The sequence below is a fragment of the Euprymna scolopes genome, chromosome 8 (assembly GCF_053919585.1).
Source record: "Euprymna scolopes isolate OS-2025 chromosome 8, ASM5391958v1, whole genome shotgun sequence".
Lineage (NCBI taxonomy): Eukaryota > Metazoa > Mollusca > Cephalopoda > Sepiida > Sepiolidae > Euprymna > Euprymna scolopes.
The window spans coordinates 13,450,867-13,471,478 of record NC_136489.1 but is presented as its reverse complement, the minus strand read 5'-3'; the positions used below and the strand labels follow the sequence as shown (position 1 = coordinate 13,471,478).

The window sequence follows — 20,612 nt, the reverse complement described above, 5'->3', positions numbered from 1 at the left end:
TGAGGTAAATAAAGGGTTTCGTTCAAAATTATGTCCAAATTTCCGAGTTTGTCAAGATAGACGTAAAAAAGGTTGAAAGTTACATCGACCGAAACGTTGCGAAAATGGACAGTAGCCTGAAGAATCAAAATAATACAAATAAACAATCCTCATCTCCAAAATTTCGAAACGTAACGGTAGTATTATAGAAATTTTCTAATAGTCGCTTTATCTAATGGTTTTGAAACTGATTTGGAAAGAATGAGCTCATCATGTATTCTAAGCATTCTCGTACTGATATTGGAATCATGATTGGACTGACAATGAAGAATTACTCTGCGATTCCATGTTTGTGCAATGTGCAGCCTGGGGTTTGGCATGTTAATAATGCCATTTGCCTATCAGAACCTAAATGTTATTATCGGAAATAATTGCTATTTGAAACTTTAAGACAGCTAAGGTATTTATCATGACATCATGTACAGGAAGATATACCGTTACAAAAATATGCATATACACTCAACCATTTCATGAGTTAAACACTCTGGTAAGTGAATTTGCTAGCGACTATTAGTGATAATACAAACATCTCAAGAAAAACAAACTGAGCTATCTTTGATGTGAATAATCCTTCACTTTATAATAAAGAGAAACGTGTATTTGCATGTGTATATATTTAAGCATTGACTCTTGCATTTTAAACGTTTTTTTCGATTTTTCTAATGATCTTTTAGTGATAGAATAATCAGAAAACTAATGCAGGTTCTTTATGCATCACGGACATTTTCGATTATTTGCTGAATCCTCATTAGATAAAAACACATTAAGTCAGACGCCAAGAAAACGTTTTCTAAAAACAATTTAAATTCTGTGATGCCAGAATTAGTCTCACAGGAAAAAAATATTTTACGTTAAACATTTTAAAATGTTTCATGCGTAATATTATTTTTAGCGATGGATGCTTAAATGTAAACATACTGCCTAAATAACATTCAAATTATATATATACTAGAAGGGAGACCCGACGTTGCCCGGGATTGAACGATGATAAACAAATGTTTCACACTCCCATGTTTTTATTGCCATCAAAATCGGTAAAATCACCCATTATTTTTTTTTTACAAAGCCATCACCACTTATCAAGGCCCAGGGGCCACTCGAGGATAAGGTTAAATAGTGTGCAGTAGACAATTGGACAATATAGTATTCGTTAGTAATGGAAATTCGGTAAATTTGTTAACAAGTGGAACGACTCATGAAAAATTTGTTTACATTAGACTTGACGATAACCATATTGTAGTCAACTGGAAAGCAGGAAAACGGAAGACAATTCCATACCTGTGCAGTTCTAAGAAAGAAGATTTGTTCATGGAATCTATGTTTAGGTTTAAGCACAGATAAAGAGTGGGGGAAATTATTGATAGTGTTTCCTGGTAGACGAGTGTTTCTTGTGAAAGTTTGGCGAGGGGGGACCATAGATTGAAGCTCAGTCGAACACTTTCCATGAAAATAACGATAAAGCAGAGACAAACTCGCAGCATCTCTTCTGTGAGAAAGAGGTTGCAGGGAAGAGAAAAGAACATCTTCTACAAGGCTACAAAATCTATTTTGAATCAAGGCAGGATAAGTCCTTTCTAGCAGCTCCTGCCCAGATGTGGCAACAGTACTCCATCCTTAGACGTACCGTGCTCTTATATAGATAGAGAATTGCATCAGCAGTGAGATATCTACTGGATCGATAGGATCCCACCATTTTTCCAGCGGCCTTGGTTACGTATTTAATGTATATGTTCCCTTTCAGATCAGGAGTAAAGGTCAAGCCCAGAAGCTTGTCAAAACATGAGGCCTCCCCAAGACGAGAGCCATTCATTTCAATTGATTCCAGATGGGGATCAGAGCGTTGATGATTTAAAGATAAAAGCTTGGTTTTAGATGCATTAAAAGAGCTACATCTTTTCTATTGTACCAGAGGAGAGAGAATCGGAGAGAACTTGGTCGTTTACGGTCTTAGATGTGTTATCGTAGTGTCATTAGCATAAATGTCTACGAATTATGTGATTTGGAAGATCATTAATGTAGATCAGGAAGAGAGTTGCGCCCAGGATGGACCCCTGAGACACTCCAGCATTAATAATGTGAGCTTTGGATTTCTGCCCATCAACCACTACTCTTATGAATCTATCAGAGAGAAATGATTAACTAATTGAGAAGACATTTCCTGTTATACCGTAGCTGGCGATTTAGTGAAGTAAACCTTTATGCCATACTCTCTCAAAGGCCTTTGATGTGCCAATTAAACTGATTAATTGCCTGTTCTAGTTGGAGACCTATCGCAATGGATCTGGTGGATTTAGTCCACAATACATTATAGTTTACGGTCCTGGATATGACTATATCCGATGGTGAGGCCCCAACTTGCGGGCTTTGGAGAGTGTGGAGCCACCTTTTACTATCCATTGCCCCCAGGTCCACTCTGACCCGGAGTGGTAGTACCTGTTAGGGTCCCATCTATGGGTTAAATAGAACCGATTTGAAAAATATATATATATTCTATTAAAAAAAATTTTCTTCAAAATAACTGAATTCGGCATTAAATAACCTAAAAAAGGTTGATATGCCATAAAACAAAAACAACCAACCAACATTATAGTTTACATTGCACTGTAGAGAACCTACAAATGATTTTATAAAATAAGTTTTTAGATATAACTTGAATTTAAAATGCAAATGTCAAGTATCATTGTGAAATTGTATCTAAACAGAAACCGTCATTTCAAATGCGTCTCTGTCATATCAAGGAATCTACTTTTTAATTTATATGCAAGGCCTTTTGGCTTGCGTGGTAATAAAACTTCTCAGAACTTGTGAAATGTTTGCTCCAACACTTGCAAATAATTAACAGAAATGTTGACGATTCGTGTAGATGTGAAATAGCAAACAACTGTACACATTATTAAGATTATATTATTATTATAAATGCAATATAAACGTTATTTTAGGATATCAATGCATGAACAAAAAAAGTTACTAAATAAATGAATAACCCAAGTCAACAACTAAAATACAAATAAATAGCACACCATGCACCTGTTAAAATAAGTTCATCTCTTACTTTGATGCATTCATAAAAAGGGCACATTTTCCCTATATAAAAGAAAACAAAGAAGAAAAAATAAACGTCAAACGAGTCTTTGTCTGAGAGAAGTCATGCCATTAGCTAACGCAAACATTAACCTGTGGGCGGGAATAACAATAAACCTGACTTATTAGCTAGCTAAACTAAACACCATGTGTATATATAAGAACATCTGCTAATGCCTATTAGCCTTATGATTCACTACTGGATCTAAATGCAGAAGCATTTGTGAAACTTAAATTCTATCTATTCATAATTTACTACCTAGCTCTACTCATGTAATGAGCACTGTTGGATTACATACTTAAAATTGATATATATATATATATATATATATATATATATATATATATATATATATATATTTAATGAAATTTTCTGTTCGCATGTAGATAACACAAAGTCTAATACTAAACTTTAAATACTTTTAATATTCTTCACTAATTTATGTTCGTCCGAAAAAAATTCAGTTTACTCTCTATATAAGCATACAATTGCTTCAGACCATACTTGTGGAAACGGCATGCGCCTAGTTCCAGACCTGTATCGAGGTGACGATTAAGGCTGAAAGTGGCTACATTGAATAGATGTTAGTTCTACTACATAATCAAGTTACCTGAATTGAATATATATATATATATATATATATATATATATATATATATATATATATATATATATATATATATATACTAGCTGCATATACCCGGCCTTGTCTGATCGAATTTTGCTGAGCAGACGGATTACCCACATACTATTTAAGATAGGCCGAATTTATTAGCTTTATAAGGAAAGTGACCACATGTTTGATTTAGGGATCCGTAAAACACATCCATCTTGGTTTATGAAAATCAAACTTGAAGGAACTTTCATAATTTAAACAAGAAATAATTCCAATAGTGTAAATAAATGAGCTTATTTCCGATTTTAAACGCAATTGTTGTCAGCTATTAATAATTAAGAAATAAATTACATATGCATTAAATTAAAAATATATTAAATGAATTAACTTTTAGTAATATTTCTGAATAGAAAAATTAAAACGATTATATTACAACAAATAATGAACTCGAACTAATTATTCAAATAGATTTTCTTCATTGTAATATGCAAATGAGGGTATTCATTAAATGTAGATTTCTTTTAATACATAGTGTATATAGAAATCATGCTGGAATAAAAATTTATATAAGTCCGTTTTTAGTATTAAAATTAATTTGTGAAATGGTGAACCTTTTGTAAATAAAATGTGGACTAACAAACAAAAATACCACCTTATTAGAATACAAGATTCAAGCAAGCAAGCAAGAGCGTTTTATAACTATTAAGCTATACTTTTTCTTAAAGTATGCGGTTACAAGGAACTAACACTAATACAGTTACTTATTTTCAAAATATTGTTCTTTTATTAGTAACAACTTGTGCACAATTATTTTGACCACGATGTTGGTATACAATTATGTAGTACTTAATTTATTATAGTTTTGAACAACAGGGCATCTCCTCAGTGCAAAACAAGAAGCAAACTTTTAAAAAATTATTGTCGATCCTACGAGCAGGATTCTGTTATTAACATGGCTAGTATTTATTTTCGTTTTCTCATACAACATGTGAGTAAAGTGTTAAGCATCAAAGACACTTGCCTTTTCATCTTCCTTCGACAACTGTACAAACAGCCAGCATTTCTTGTTTTGCTTTTTGGAACCTGCTTCATTTTTTCATATATATAAAGTGAAAGTGTCTGTCTGTCTGTGTGTGTATCTGTGTCTGTACATTTCCCTACGCAATAACTCTATCAATTTTTAGTCTACAAACTCGAAATTTTATATACAGGGTACTGAGATTTGGGAAAATCTACGTGACCGGATTTCGGCCAGAAATTTGGCGATTAAGGGATCAAAGTTCAACGATTTGACTTTTGAGAACTCTACGAAACTCCCCCGACAATTTTTGGTCTAAACACTTTAAATTTTAGATATAGGTTCCTTGGACATGGACTTAATAACTTGATTTGAGTAAAAAACAATAAATTTGAAGGGGTCATAATAGGGGTCAAGTTTTAAAAAATTGACCGCTTTTTTTTCTTTTTTTTTTTGCTCAACATACACCTCCAAATACCCGGGCAACGCCGGGCACCCATGCTAGTATATATATATATATATATATATATATATATATATATATATATATATATATATATATATATATATATATATTCAAACTAGATCTTCTATTAAAAATAATTTTCTTCATGTTTTAAGGGAAGTTGTGTTTCGTCAACACTGTTGGGAGCATGATTTAATATACTGTTTTGTTTCTTAATCCCCAAAAGAGTTTCATGGTAAACAATTGCTGATCCATTTAAGAATATTGGTACTTTTGTATGTCCCTATATAATATAGCAGCTTTGTAAATAACAGGCATTTTCTTGTTGAGGGGAGGGTGTCTAAAGACGAATGAATGAGTTAGCAAAATTAATTAGGAGAAAAAAAAACTAGGTTTTGTTATTGTTTTTGAAGGGAGGTGGTGTTTATCAACACTATTGCAGCCATGATTTAATATACCGTTTGGTTTTTAAATCTTCAGAACAGTTTTGTTTTATAGTAAACAACTAATGATACATAAAATAATAGAACTAGTGTGAATTCGGGCAAGGATTATTTTTTTATTAATATAGTTTTGATTGAAAAACTTTAAAAACTATATCATGTACCGTTTTCTGGTTATATTTTTTCTTTATTAGTGCATTAATACAAACAAAACGTTTACAATACTTGTATAATACTTATACTTTTCTTATTTCATATGAAACTACCTCGACCACCCAACAGTTTTTATAAAAGAAGTTGGCAAAAAATTGCTTTTAGCGTACAATATCTCTTCTCCACTTCTCGGTGACTATTAATAGGAGCACATCTTTTAAGAATGAGATGCTTTTCCGTTCGAGAATTCCCCAGACATAATTAAATGTACATGTTTATATATGCATTTGTTTATTTAAAGAAAAGCTATAGTTTCAACCTTGATGCCTTGAAAGATTTTAAAAAAATAAAAAATAAAAAAAAAACGAAAAAATTAATGCTAATAAAAGCAAGTAATCGTCATTTTTGTGCGTTTTGGGCCATGGAGTGCAATGTTTAATAGCTTTCTAAATTTTGAATTCATTTGTTTTAAAAAAAGAAAGAATCTTCTAATTTTCTCGGTGAGCAAATGCCACCTGCTCGAGTATTTGTAGAAGAATAGAAAAATAAAATTCTTCAAGAATATTCGCGAAGCACTATTTATAGAGATATGTTCCCGTGTATTGACTTTTCTCTTGCCATATTGTATTCAAGTTGTATCAGTGCATATGAGTCATAGCTGTGCAATAAAGCATATGAATACATATGTTTTTCACGTCTGAATCGTTGCCTATAAAGACCAAAAGTCACTCGAGGATAAGGGTTGCATAGATTAATATATTATGAGATTGCACAAGAATGACCTAAAACTGAACAAGGCAGGGGCATTAATCTCCATGAGGTACATACCCACTTACTTAAATACATATAGCACCTAGTATTCTTAAATGGTCACCCATCTAGTACAGCCCAGACTCAATGTTGCTTAACTTTGGTGATCTAAAATTGGAAGTAGTATGTTAATATGATTATGATGTACTGTACCGTCACCTCAGATATGGGTTCCCTACAGGGTGTAGATAGAATCATCTAGGAAATGGAGGAGGGGCCAGCTTACTTGAGTACGTACAGCACCTAGTATTCTTAAATGGTCAGCCATCAGGAACTGGCTATACTCAATATCGCTTAATATTAGTGATCTAATGATATTTAGCACCTGTTAGCCTCCCTCTGATATTCTGGTGTGTTATCATACAGTTCTCCAGCCGTAGTGAAGCAGTACATCTAAGATGGGTGTGGAAGACTGTTTAAAAACCAACCCTGATACTGTACGGCTATATTATAATGATGACATTACAAGCAAGACAAACGCTTCCAATTTGTCATGAGCCAGCACGGAAATAATAAGGCTAAAAAAACCGTCATGAGCATAGTCATGTTAGTGTGCAATCTGGGCTAACCAGGGTTAGAGAAACATTATTATATTGTACATTGTAGACACTCCGGACCCAACCTGTTTTAGACTCTGTCGCAAAGACGATCAAAAGAAGGAATAACTCGACTCATTTTCTTTTTTCCACTGAAACAGCGATAAGTATTTTCGGGTATTTTCCCAAATAAAACGTGATCCTCAGTCTGCAAACACGATTTTCTTTTTATATTTTTTCTTTTCTTCTTTGACATGACGTCACTTCGCACACGGCTCGGCATTTGTATACAGGCACCATAACAACTCTGTTACACTGACTAATTATTGTTATAATAATCTAACATGGTCACCTAGTCACTTAACCTATTCGACAGAATTATATTAAATTTGTTATGAAACATTTTTGGAATGCAAGGTGCTATGTTGGTTGTTGGCGTCCTTCGTCTCCATGGAGAATCGCGCCTGAAGTTTTTCATGTTGAGTGATGGCAGCTGCTGCTGTGACTGAGCAGACCGATGCTAGAGCGACAGATTCTATTGCACTTGGGATGCAAGGTGTTATGTGGCCAGTTATATGAATACTACAAACTCTTACTGAAAATAATAAACGCTTATGAGAAAAAAATAATGACTAGAATGCTGCTGCCAAACTTAACATGAAAATACTGTTGCAGACTTGCATAAAATTTTGTATAAAAATCATTTGGACTGATTAAATACTATGGCAGATGATGAAGTTTATAAATTGTAAAATTATTTGATTATTTGCACAACCTGACTATGTGCTTACATCCAGGATACCTTTCCCTATGCCAGGGGCCTCTCCAACGAAGACCCGAACAACCCTACATGTACTTTGGAGTAGTACTTATTTGCAGCACAGCATTTATATTTGCCCGCTACCATCTTCACAATGATAGAGTAGCTATCTTTGAAAGTATCACTATATGTGCTTAAATCTAAACGCAAATTCCATGAACATAGCTTCTTTCCTAGAATTAACCCCTTGGAACTCTGTTCTGCTGGTCTGCTTTTCAGCTGACTATAATATAATAGTCTTTAAGTCCAATGCAAACAAGTTCTTGTTGAGCCGCTCCTCTAAATAATCTATTTCTACCCCATTTCCATCACTAAGTATATGCTGCTGTCTCAATGACTTCCATACACTCATTAACCCTTATCCTCGAACGGCCTTCAGGCCTTGGTGAGTGATGATCGACGTGTAGAAAGAAAAAAAAAACAAAAAAACATTCAAATCTTAGTTGGCATTTTCACGTTTTGGCTAATTCTTCAGGTGATTCTTGTTAAACTCCGAATTTATACAGAATTTCAAACAGAACCCTCTGTTTAAGCCATATTAGTAGATTCTCATTCCGGTAGCCATGTTGGTCGGGTAGAAATGTTAAATAATAAACACACAGTTCAACGAATACAGATGTTAACTGAAAATCAGTTATAAACCTCAGTTTTCCAGCATTAAAGGTTCAATAAATACTAATAGTTGGTAATAGTTTCGACTGACAAAAAAATTAACACTTCTGTCATGTTTGACGGTATGAAAACAAACTATCCTTAAGATTATAAAAATAATCCGTTCATAATTTTGCATAGGAATCTACCGCATCCTTAAAAAACCTTCTGTTTTTCACTTTCATGCTCTCAAGGCACAAGGGATGCTGAAAAAGTAATGCCTCCTATTTTTATTCCGCCTGAATAGATCAAAAAGTTTCATCTTTCTGTTGTAGATATTGTCGGTATGAGACTCTAAGAAAGAAAATATATGCATATATATTTTATTGATATAAACAAATTGGCATATTCGTGACACTGGACATGCTAATGGTTCGGACAAGTGGTCAGTTAAAACCAGAAGTTCTCGTCAGGTGACTTAACAAATGGTTACTTTTCACAAAAGAATTTAACCGATCATTTGTCCGAAACATTTTTTTAAATTAATTTTCTTGCTTTGAAGATTGTAACGCTGGGTATGACAAAAACATTAGCACATCCAGTGGTGTGATCATCTGAATTTGTTTGCATTAATAAAAATATGTCTTGCTCTTCCTTTATTTAGCACTCTTAATAACCTTGTTAACGCTTAGGCTACGCTGGCTGTTAATTGTAACTATCTATTACACCATTTATTACATACAACTACAACAATGACTTTAAGGACTATGGAATGCTTCTTTGTCCTAACCGCATTAATCAATCAATGAAACACATGCTTGAAACTCATGTTTGAATGTTTGTATTGATTTTGATAAAAAAAAAATTTTTTTAAGACCCTAGACTTAATTTTATGTGATGTGAAAAAATTCACACTCATCGTAGGCAAAGTGAGTAAAAACACCATTATAGACCAAGGGTTAAATTCATTAGTTATCGCCCTTGAATACCTTTTATCTGGTATATATCCTTATGTATATTTTTTCATAACTTACTACTTATTACCCATATACACATGTATAATATATATATATATATATATATATATATATATATATATATATATATATATATATATATTGACCCAACGGTGATCTAATAACCTACAATAATGTTACATGAACATTTTCATGTTTGTATAAAAACGATGTCACTTATCTCTTATCTTATTTTAACTCAATTCTGTATAAACAAAAAAAAATGAACGACAAAAATAAGAAAACTATGACTTTAATCAATGGTCATGATTGAGTTCGTTTTCTTCTTATGATTTCTTTTTTTCATTTCCCTGAACGGTTCCCATATAACCCAAGTCTATAATGGATAATGAATCAATAAAATTGTCCTAAAGAAAAGAATGGGAAAAAAAGATAATGGTAACAAGATTATGTTGACCCGTTTCTGAATGAACGTATTTTGAGCCGACAATTTCCTCTATTGATCCGTTCTTCATTTTGCTTGAAAGATCAATCCTTTTTCTCTACTTGTTATATAAGCTGAACAATATCATTTAAATTATTGTAATAATGAAAATTAAGTCGTTTCATAATTCAAGATAGTAATTAATCATCTTGACAAATGGTAAGAAAGGAAGAATCAGACTTCAACTTTGTTATACAATAAGAATAAACAAGGTGTGTACATTTATGATAGGATCTTAGATAAAGACTTTCAAATAAATAGTTAAAAGCATAACTGAAACTTGTGGATTTGGCAAGCATAGAATATGGTTTATTCGTACAAAATATCGTTGGATTGCAGAAAAGATTTTTAATTTTTCAACTCACAAATATATGCCTTTTTTTGGTCGCATATTTTGGCTATCCTAGAAGGGATATAAAATTATGAAATAACTGCACAAAATATGTAGTTAACATAAAATTGTTTACTAGCAGATGTATTCGGCGTTGCGCATTATTACATGTATTGTTAAATTTTACACTTTTAAAATTTTACAAAATCAACGTCATATTTGGCCCGACTCTTCATAAACTCGCTCAACTAGACTTGGTGCATACCAAGTTGGAGTTCGCCATCATCCCCAGGTGAGGGAGTTTATAAAGAACCATACCAAATATACCTCGAGCTTTGACCTTTGCCATTGTCTTAGATTTATGTAAATCCGTTCTTCCACTGTGCATGTTATAAAGCCTTGTATCATCCGCAAATATACCCATCTCGGACACATTATTATCAGGGAGATCGTTTATGAATATCAGGAAAAATAATGGTTTAAGGATCCACCCTTATGGCACTCATATTAATGCTATGCTGCTTGGATTTACGTCCATCAATGACAGCCTGAATGGTCCTATTATCTAAGAAAGATCTACTTATATTTAGTATACATCCAGTTATACTGTATGATTTAACTGTCATTAGCAGCCCTTCATGCCTTTGTCAAAGGCCTTGGATATATCAACGGCTAAAGCTCACCTTATCCAGTGCATAATATATGCATTCAGAATCACTGTAAAAAAATATCTGCAACGTTGCCTAAATCCATACTATTTTTCAAATAGAAGATTTGCATTTGCAAGGTAGTGGACTTGTTCTTGAACAATTAAGGTTTCAAAGATTTTAGCGAAGAGGGAGAAAATTGATTGAGAGGGTTAATTCTTTAACCAGAATTCTTGTGCATTTGTACCACAGAAGCAAGATTTTGAAAAGTATGGGGGCTAGCTCGGATGAGCATTTCTTAATTAGTATAATAGGGATAAGATCTGGCCCACACGCCTTGGAGGTATCTGTTTTTTTATGCTATCACGGACATGAAAAGGGGTGATTTTCACATCATCTAGTGTTGCTTCAGTCCACATAGGAAAATTTGGGAAGAAGCTGTTTGTTGGCTGTAAGGTGGAGTTGAAGGTTGCAGGGGGAAGAAAAGGATAACACCTACTATATTTCGAAGCCAGTTTGGAAATTTGTCAAAGCAGGATCGAGTGCAGCGAGCAGCTCCACCCCAACAGTAGAGGATTTTATATGTAGCAGTAGAATGCCAACCATTTTTCCAGCAACAGATTTGATATAAGTTTTCCATTTTAGGTCAGAAGTGGATGGTCAGTGAATTAAGTTTGTCGACATAGTTTATTTCTTTAAGATGAGAGCCATTCGTATCAATTAGAGCCAAGTAGGGGATCAGAGCGTTGCTAGTGAAAAGATAGAAGCTTGGTTTTCGATGCATCAAAATTAACCGTCCACCTTTTGCCCCATTGCACTACATGCTCAAGATCGGAGAGGAGGGGAAGATCTTGATCATTGCTGATGTTTGAAGTGTTGCCGTAGATGGTGGTGTCATCTGCATATATGTTAACGAATGAACTTAGAATGTAATTTGAGAGATCATTGAAAATAAAGTAGAGAGTTTGACCTTGAGGCACACCAGCATTGATACTTAGAGCTTTGGAATTCTACCTGTTGATGACTACTTATATAAATATATTAGAGGGAAATATATATATTCTATGAGTGGAAATTTTGTGAAGTAGACGTTTGTGCCAAACCCTATCAAATGATACATCAAGAGTTTTTGCTCTAGAAAAGAAATCTCTGCTGATTGATTAACTGAACCTATGTGAAATTATAGTCAGTACATCAGCTGTAGATTTTACAGGATGAAAACCATATTGCTTGTCACTGAGTATGTTGTTCTTACTGGTGGACAATTTTTCTATCATGGATTCAAGTTACTCATAACACGCAGATTACTAACTGAGATGTAGAAGATCAGTCTTCAGTAATTTTAAATACAGGGCAGACTAACAAGATTTTTCAAGATCTCAAGAAGCAATTCTTCTTTAGGCATCAATTGAATAGCTTTGCAAGAATGGCTACTAGTTCCGGTTGCAGCTTTTTGAGTACTATAACTGGAATGTTGTCAGGATCAGTTGCTTTGCTGGAATGAAGGTTTTTGCTGAGTGTGGCAGCATCATGAACAGATACGTGGATGTCACTCAAATTATTTTCAGACTTTTGAGGAAATTCAAGAGGTACATGGCCCAGATTGCATAGGGTTGAATTTGCTGCAATACTTTGGCAAAGATTTTGGATTTGCCAAATACTGATGAAATCACCACAAGCCCCATGATATTGGTCGAGATAGAAGTACATCTGTTCAGAACCTTGTTTCTGATCCTCCAAAACTCATAGAAACATAAGCCTCCATTCTTCTATTTTGGACTTGATGGACTGAGCGTATGATTCTTTTGCATTTTCTATAATCTTTTTGTGATGGCTGCTGGCAGTCCTAAAGGTAATTTGTCCCTCAAAACATTAATTATGTTTAAAGCAATTGAAGTAGTGATTTTTATGTACAAGGACAGCTGCACATTTAGGTGTACTATGGCTCGCTGTTTGAGTTCTGTTTGCATTTCTTTGAGGGTATGCAGTTGTCTATGCTAGCGATTAATCAATCAGGTTACCCAGACGCTTTTTTTAAACATGTAGCATCGGGGAATTTCTGATATGAACGTTCAGAAACTGTCTTGATCAGCCGTCGAATATTGATACACTGTTTGTTGGAAAGTGATATTTGGAGTTTGTTATACTAACGTTAGTTTTCTAATTTTTTACTAAAAGTTATGTATTTATGTTAAATGGGAGTATATGGGTGGGGAGCAAATTTATTTACTTCATTTACAGACAGCTGTTTCGTCATATCACGGCTTTGTAATAGACACACTTCTTATTGTTGTGACTTTTATCAACTTTATCAATCACAGAAAATGAATAGGTATTGTATTTCTATATTATATTGGAAAAAGTGTGATATGCTGATAAATAATGGTTCTCTCCTACAAAGGAGCTCCTTATTTTGATAAGCTCCTAGATCTAACGTTCACCCCAGATCTAATAATGGAAGATGTATATCGACCCCGGTAACACAGCTGCTATCGCTGGGTTAGCAGCAGTAACAACCATATGACAGCTTACATATGTAACAGAATGCAGACGTGCGTAGGTAAATGCATGCAAAATGTGAAATGACGTCACTGTAAAGACTATTAAAGAAGATGTGAAACAGACAGAGGAGCGCATTCAGATGCATATATCAAAACATGTTCGATAGTGCGTTATGGTCACATTAGAGACGTGGGTGACATCACAGCCATAACAAGAAGTAATGCATGGCGGGAGAATGAAGAAATAGATGTTGTTATTATAACATAAAAAATGAGTGGAGTTATTATTTGTCTTCTGTTCCTTGTGATGTAGACTGCTTACAATATGTGGATCCTTTGTGTAAACGTGGTGTGCAATAGTAAATATATGCAAATGACAAAGCCGGCTTCATGAATTGATGTGACAGTGGAAGAAGAGAAGAAAAAAGAAAAAGCAGAGAAGATAAAAAAGACACACGTGACCAAGAAAGGAATTATGTGAAGGTAAAAGCATGTGTTCGAGACATGACTGAAAATAACACGTGGGTGGCAAATGCATCGATGGGAGAAATGAACTGTTGAAAATACCATGAATAAATACCTTTTGTCTAAAACTGAAAAGTGAGTTGAATTTCTTTCCTCTTCCTTTCTTCAGAGTCTACTTGTAAACATTACACCCCATTGAAAAGATCACTGGAAAATGGTATCATTTTACAACCCCGGGCAGATAATACATCACCACTTATACAGTTGTCTATCTATAATACCTTCAAAGATTGAATATTAGTCACGTATGTGGAGTGGCTCCAGAAAACTCTTTCTTGCTTTGAGAGAGTGTGAAATTTTGAAATCTAATGAGAAGTGATGCAATTTAAAAAAAAAAATTTTATTCAATTTTCACCCCAAACAAGGCACAGTGCCACTTTGAAGCAGGGGGCTACTATCAAGGACTTAATGAGATGAGTAAAAAGATGTTTGTTTACATTACACTTGAACTTCTGCATATCAGTACAGTTGGGAAAGCAGAATCCCGCAAGGGAGTTCCAAAGACCTGCAATTATGGGGAAGAAACTATTGGAGTAAAAGGCTTTCTTGCACCTAGGGATCTCTACTGTAAAGGGGTGAGACTTACTAGCTTGTTGGGTTTGTCGGGGGTAGTTACGTCGGGGAGGTACAAGTGTTTGCAGTTCGTCAGAGCATTCACCATTAAAGTATTTGTAGAACAGGCAGAGGGATGCAACATCTCGTCGATGGGACAGAGGCTGAAGCCTAGATGACAGTTCAGGACCTATCAGGTTGGCGACTCTCTTTTGAACCTTTTCTAGGAGCGAGAGACTAGTAGCAGATGCACCAGCCCAGATGTGACAACAGTACTCCATACATGGGTGAATGGTGGCCTTATAGAGGTACAGGATACTGTCAGGCGTAAGTGGTTTTCTAGCACGGTAGAGGAGGCCAACCTTCCTTGCAGCAGCCTTGGCAATGCTCTTAATGTATCTATTCCAGTTCATATTCCCTGTAAACGTTAGGCCGAGGAGTTTAAAAGAAGTACTTTCAGGCAATGTGTTCTTGAACATTGCTATTGGTGGTAGAGAAGGTTTCTTGTAGTTATTGAAGGAAACAAGCTTAGTCTTAGCAGCATTGAATGTGACCATCCATCTTTGTCCCCATTCCACTACTGATTGGAGGTCATCCTCTAGTGTTTCTGCCATTTCCTTGGATATGTGTTCATTTGTTTTCCCCTCATATCTGTTATAGAGAGTGGTGTCATCGGCAAATATACCCATCTCCGAAACAATATTATCAGGGAGGTCATTTATGAATATCAGGAATAATAGAGGTCCAAAGATAGACCACTGGGGTACTCCCGCATTTATGTCATATTGTTTAGATGTACGACCGTCGAGGACAACTTGGATTTTTCTCTTACTTAAGAAGGATTTAATTACATTATGAATTCTTCCAGTGATTCCATATGATCTAATTTTCCTTAGAAGACCATCGTGCCATACCCTGTCAAACGCCTTAGATATATCAAGGGCTACCGCTCTACCCTCCCCTGTTTTGTCCAATGAACGGTATATACGTTCAGAGACTATAGTTAAGATATCTGCTGTTGAACGGGCTTGCCTGAATCCATATTGTTTGTCAGTCAGGAGTTTAGCAGCTGTTAGGTGCTGGACTAAGGCTTGATTAACTAAGGACTCCAATATTTTGGCGAAAAGCGGGAGGAGGCTAATGGGGCGATAATTTAGTGGGTCAGTTCTTTCACCATAATTCTTGAAGACTGGTACCACAGAAGCGGTCTTCCAGCAGTCGGGAAAACAAGATTCGTTTAGGCATTTATTGTAAAGTTTGGACAGAACTGGAGCAACCTCGGCAGAGCATTTTTTTAATAGCACAGCCGGGATGAGATCTGGTCCACATGCTTTTGAGGTGTCTAGGTTTTTTATAATAGCATATACCTGAGAAGGGGTGATTTTCAAATCGTCTAGTGTGGCGTCTGTTTGCAGAGGAACATCAGGGAGGGAGTGGTGTACCGGGTTCAGTGTGGAGTTTTAGACAAACCGACTGACAAGCAGATTAGCCTTGTCAGTTGCCGTGCAAGCAACCTCATGATTTGTTAAAAAATGCCACAGAAACTTATCGAATGCTTCAGACTTCTTTTGGAGCATCTTGCATGAATCAAACATCAGTTTTCGAATGGCATAAGGGATTCAAAAAAGGCAAGAAGTTTGTTGAGGGATAGTGAGAGGTGTGGTAGGTGTAAGGTGAAAGTCAAAACACCACAATTGATTAAGCAAATTAAGAGTTTCATGGATAAGGATCGTCGTGTGTATATAGAGACAATAAGTGCACAGTTTGATGTCGGTGTGGGAACTGTGCACAAAATTATTCACGAAGAACTCAAGATGTGGAAGATTTGTGCAAATGTACCAGTCCACAACTCCATCCTTGTCACAGACTATTTAACCAATATGGGCATGAGGACAGTTCCACACCCTTCCAATCGTCAAGACGTTGCTGTATGTGATTTTTGGTTATTTAAGCTCAAGGCAAATTTTATGAGACAATTAAGATGAAAGAGGTTATGACGAGGTTCATTGGCACACTCGCACAAGAGGACTTCTATGGGGCCTTTCATAAGTTGTTAGAATGGTACAACAAGTGCATTGCAGCCGGAGGAGATTACTTCGAAGGAGACTGGAATTTCATTTTTGTACTATCAATAAAAGTGCCCATACGGAAAATGTCTTGAAACTTATTGAAGGCTTCTCGTAGGTCTGAAAATTCTTTACATTTTTACACTATTTTTTTTCCTTAACAGTGTTTTTTCCTTGTACCACACGCTTTTGGCCTGAAACTCCCAAGATATCCTGTCTATGTTTGTTGATTGTATTAACGGTTGGAACTTATTTTTGAACACTTCGAACGTTAATTTGTCAATTAGAAAGTCCTGGGGGAAATAACATTTACAGAATAGCTGAACAGTTCAGATATATTTCCTATCGGAGTTTGCTTAACATTAGACTGACTCTACAGATAAGAACAAGAATATATCAGCTATGTAACTCATACGCTGAGAGGAGCACCCAGTGCTCGTGAGTGTTGTGCCAGTACAAACGAAAAAATAAAATATTTAAACCTGGATATGAACACACCAGACAGATTACACAAGTAAAATAACAAATATATTTAAAGATTAAGTGATTAGTTGGATAAATGAAGGTAAGAAAACAGAGGAGAAAAACATAATCATCTTTTTTTCTTAAACCATTATCCACCCGCAAGGAAGCCAGATTCTGTATCGTCTACTGACAAAACTACTTGGACAGAGATGTTAATTTATAAAACGTTTTATGGACTTAGGTGTTTAGAGATGATGCCAAATCTAAGTGTCACTCAATTTTTTTTTATCATTTCGTTTGCTGGAAAAACACACGAAAGCCAATGTTGCTTTATAAAACGTTTTATTAAAAAGAGAGGAATGGTCATAAAAAATCAGAGTGAGGGATTACATGCATGCACACGTGTGTGAAACACAGATTAATAGACAGAGAGCTCATTTTGTTACACCTAGCTGGGGATAGCATCTTAGATACATCTTCTCTGATATGAGTATCGCTAGAAAAACAGAAATACACTAGAAGATGCCTATGGTTTATGGACTTCCGTCTCGGGTCACCTCTGAAACATCGGTGTCACTCAAACTTTTCTATTCAAACAATGGGTTTCATTATGTAACAAGAAGCCAGATTGAACATCGAAATCGGTGTAATCTTTGTTACATAAGGAAAGCTGTGCCTTTGTCGATGAGTATAGATTTTTTTGAGGATGCAATGCAAAAGTATGTTTATTATTTTTAATACTTAGTTTTACATAATTCTATTCAAAGGTATTCATCGTATCAAGATACTCAAAATAATCTGCTTTAGAGTTCATTCGTATTAATATTTTATTGGCTGATCCAAAAAAAAAATGATATGTCGGTAAATACGCAAACCAATCAATATTTTAGAATAATACAGGATTTTTTCTCTTTTCAAGCCCTGTGTTTCTTTGGACCTTATGCTCTTAACTACGAAAAATGTATTTTCTCCGTTGTCTGATGATATTAATGATTGCAAATTTTTCTGAACACTGAAAGTTTTTCACTTGTTAATTATAAAGTCCTGAGGGAAAATCATTTACAAAATAGCTGGGCAGTTATATATATATATATATATATATATATATATATATATATATATTATTTCTCTCAATGTCTATTTAATTAGACTAGCTTCAATAGATAAACCTGCAAATATATCTTAAAGTTTTAATCGCTCATAGTAGATAGATTTGTGTCAAACTAGTGTTATATATTCGCTGCAGCCAATTGTCAAATGTTTTTTTAAAGTTTATTTAATTTCTAAAAACAACCTTTGTTACTTCTCGATACATATGCACTCGTCGGCGATAATAAGACACACAGCTGGTTATAAAAATATTTTGTTTATTCAAAATAACTTTTTCTGTTTCCCAATGACAGTTTTGACATTAATGGTGGTGGTGTGTGTGTGTGTGTGTGTGTGTGTGTGTTGAGAAGAATGTGTTGCATAGCTCGCCTGTCGTTGTCTCTCTCTTCCATTTCTGTTGTCTGCCATATCTTTTATTAACCCAGATGACGTCAGCATTTCAATCATGCATTATCTAAAAATGTGGGTCAGTTTTGCTGACCTAATCTCAAGGGATTCTATGTTCCATAATTTGATCTCCTTTGATGTCAGATCGGGCGCCCTCATCCAGGCTTCTGGCCAACTTTCTTAAACATCACTCCCAGTGCAAAAGAAAAATAGAACATTGTGAGATTTGACTTTATTTCTTTCAATCTCGGAAACCAAGCGTTTTCGGGACGTAGATATATATAATTTTGCCTTCGAGTTTCCAAACGCTCTGTATAATTAATATATTATTGTGATATATTACAAAATAAATTGATCTATTAATATTTGAAGATATTAAGAACTTGAAGCAGAGGACATTTGCATAAAAACTGAATATGGCATTAAATGGTTGATATGCAAGAAAATATAATCTGCAAAAACATATGAAAAATTATTTAGACACACACACACACACACACACACACACACACACATACACACACACTCCCCCAATTGAGACTTACACACAGACAAAAGTCGAATAAAAGTAGTATTTGGTCAGGTCAGTCTCATGAGGCCATCAACACAGGCATTACCTTCTCTTTTTGGGAAGGTTTTTCATTTATTGCAGATCGCTTGAAGCATGTATTAAGGGGAATGCTAAGATAATTAATAATGAGAATTTTGGAATCTATCAATCCAAAATATTCTCATTTTAGTGAGATGAGCTGATATCTAATACTTTTTTCACCCCAAACAGGGCACTGTGCTACTTTGATGTAGGGGCTACTATCGGGGACAGTAGTTGCAGGGATACTATGTAGGGAGTCGAGCAGCAAGATGTCTATTCACATTATACTTAAACTTCTGCATGTCAGTACAGTTGGGAAAACATGAACCCGGAAGGGAGTTCCAAAGTTTAGCAGTTCTGAGGAAGAAACTATTAGAGTGGAAGGCCTTCTTACATCTAGGGATCTCTACTGTGTAGGGGTGGGACTTTGCTGCTTGTCGAGTTTGTCGAGGATATTTACGAGGGTACAAGCATCCACCATTAAAATACTTGTCAAACAAGCAGAGGGATGCAACATTTCGTCAATGGGACAGTGGTTGAAACTTTGATGACAGTTCAGGACCTATCAGGTTGGCAACTCTCTTTTGAACCCTATCCGAGAGTGAGAGACAAGTAGCGGTGCACCAGCCCAAATATGACAACAGTAGGCCACCATTAATCCATAGATGGGTTAATGGTGGCCTTGTAAAGGTACAGGATTCTTTAAGGCATAAGTAACTTTCCAGCACAGAAGAGAGAGCCCACCTTCCTTGCTGTGGTAATGCTCTCAATGTATCTGTTCCATTCTATTTGTGAATTATTCAATGGATTTCTGCATTTTGGATTTTACTTGTGCAAATGGAAACTTTCTTGGATTCTGCATTTTTGGATTTTACCGTCATTGGATACTTTACCCTTCACCAGACTATCCATTCACATGAAATCACTTTTTTATTCACCTTATTCCCTCTGCTTCATTTTTTGTTATCAAGTAAGATCTATGACTTACTTGTAGTTTCATCAAATACTTTTGCAAGCAAAATCCGATCCCGCATTTTGCTAAATCCTACCCTCTGATGAGAAGGAAAGTATTTCTTCGAAACTCTGCGGATTAACGACTTTCCACTTATTTAGTGTTTCTTTTTTTAAATTATATGTTTTTAAGTCAAAGTGTTTCAAAGTGTTTTTAACATGTTTTATTAACTACTTGTTCTTATATATATAACGACATTATTTTTGCACCAACCTAATAGCTAGGAGAAAAATGTCGTATCTGTTTTGGTACTGCACTTCATTTTTTTCTGGCCTTGATAAGTAAAGAAGTGAAAAGTTTTATAGATTTAGACAATTTTTGTCTCGATCCAGAGTGCCCCGTTTTCGGGAGATGAATTTCCCCCACATTAATAACCGATCGCGTGTCTA

The 20,612-nt window shown here is 35.1% G+C and overlaps 1 protein-coding gene across 1 annotated transcript in view; it reads left to right on the top strand.

The window, feature by feature from the left end:
• Positions 1-20,612, top strand: part of LOC145283491 (HEAT repeat-containing protein 4-like) — a 2,203,577-nt gene that overhangs the window by 452,426 nt on the left and 1,730,539 nt on the right. The window lies entirely within an intron of this gene.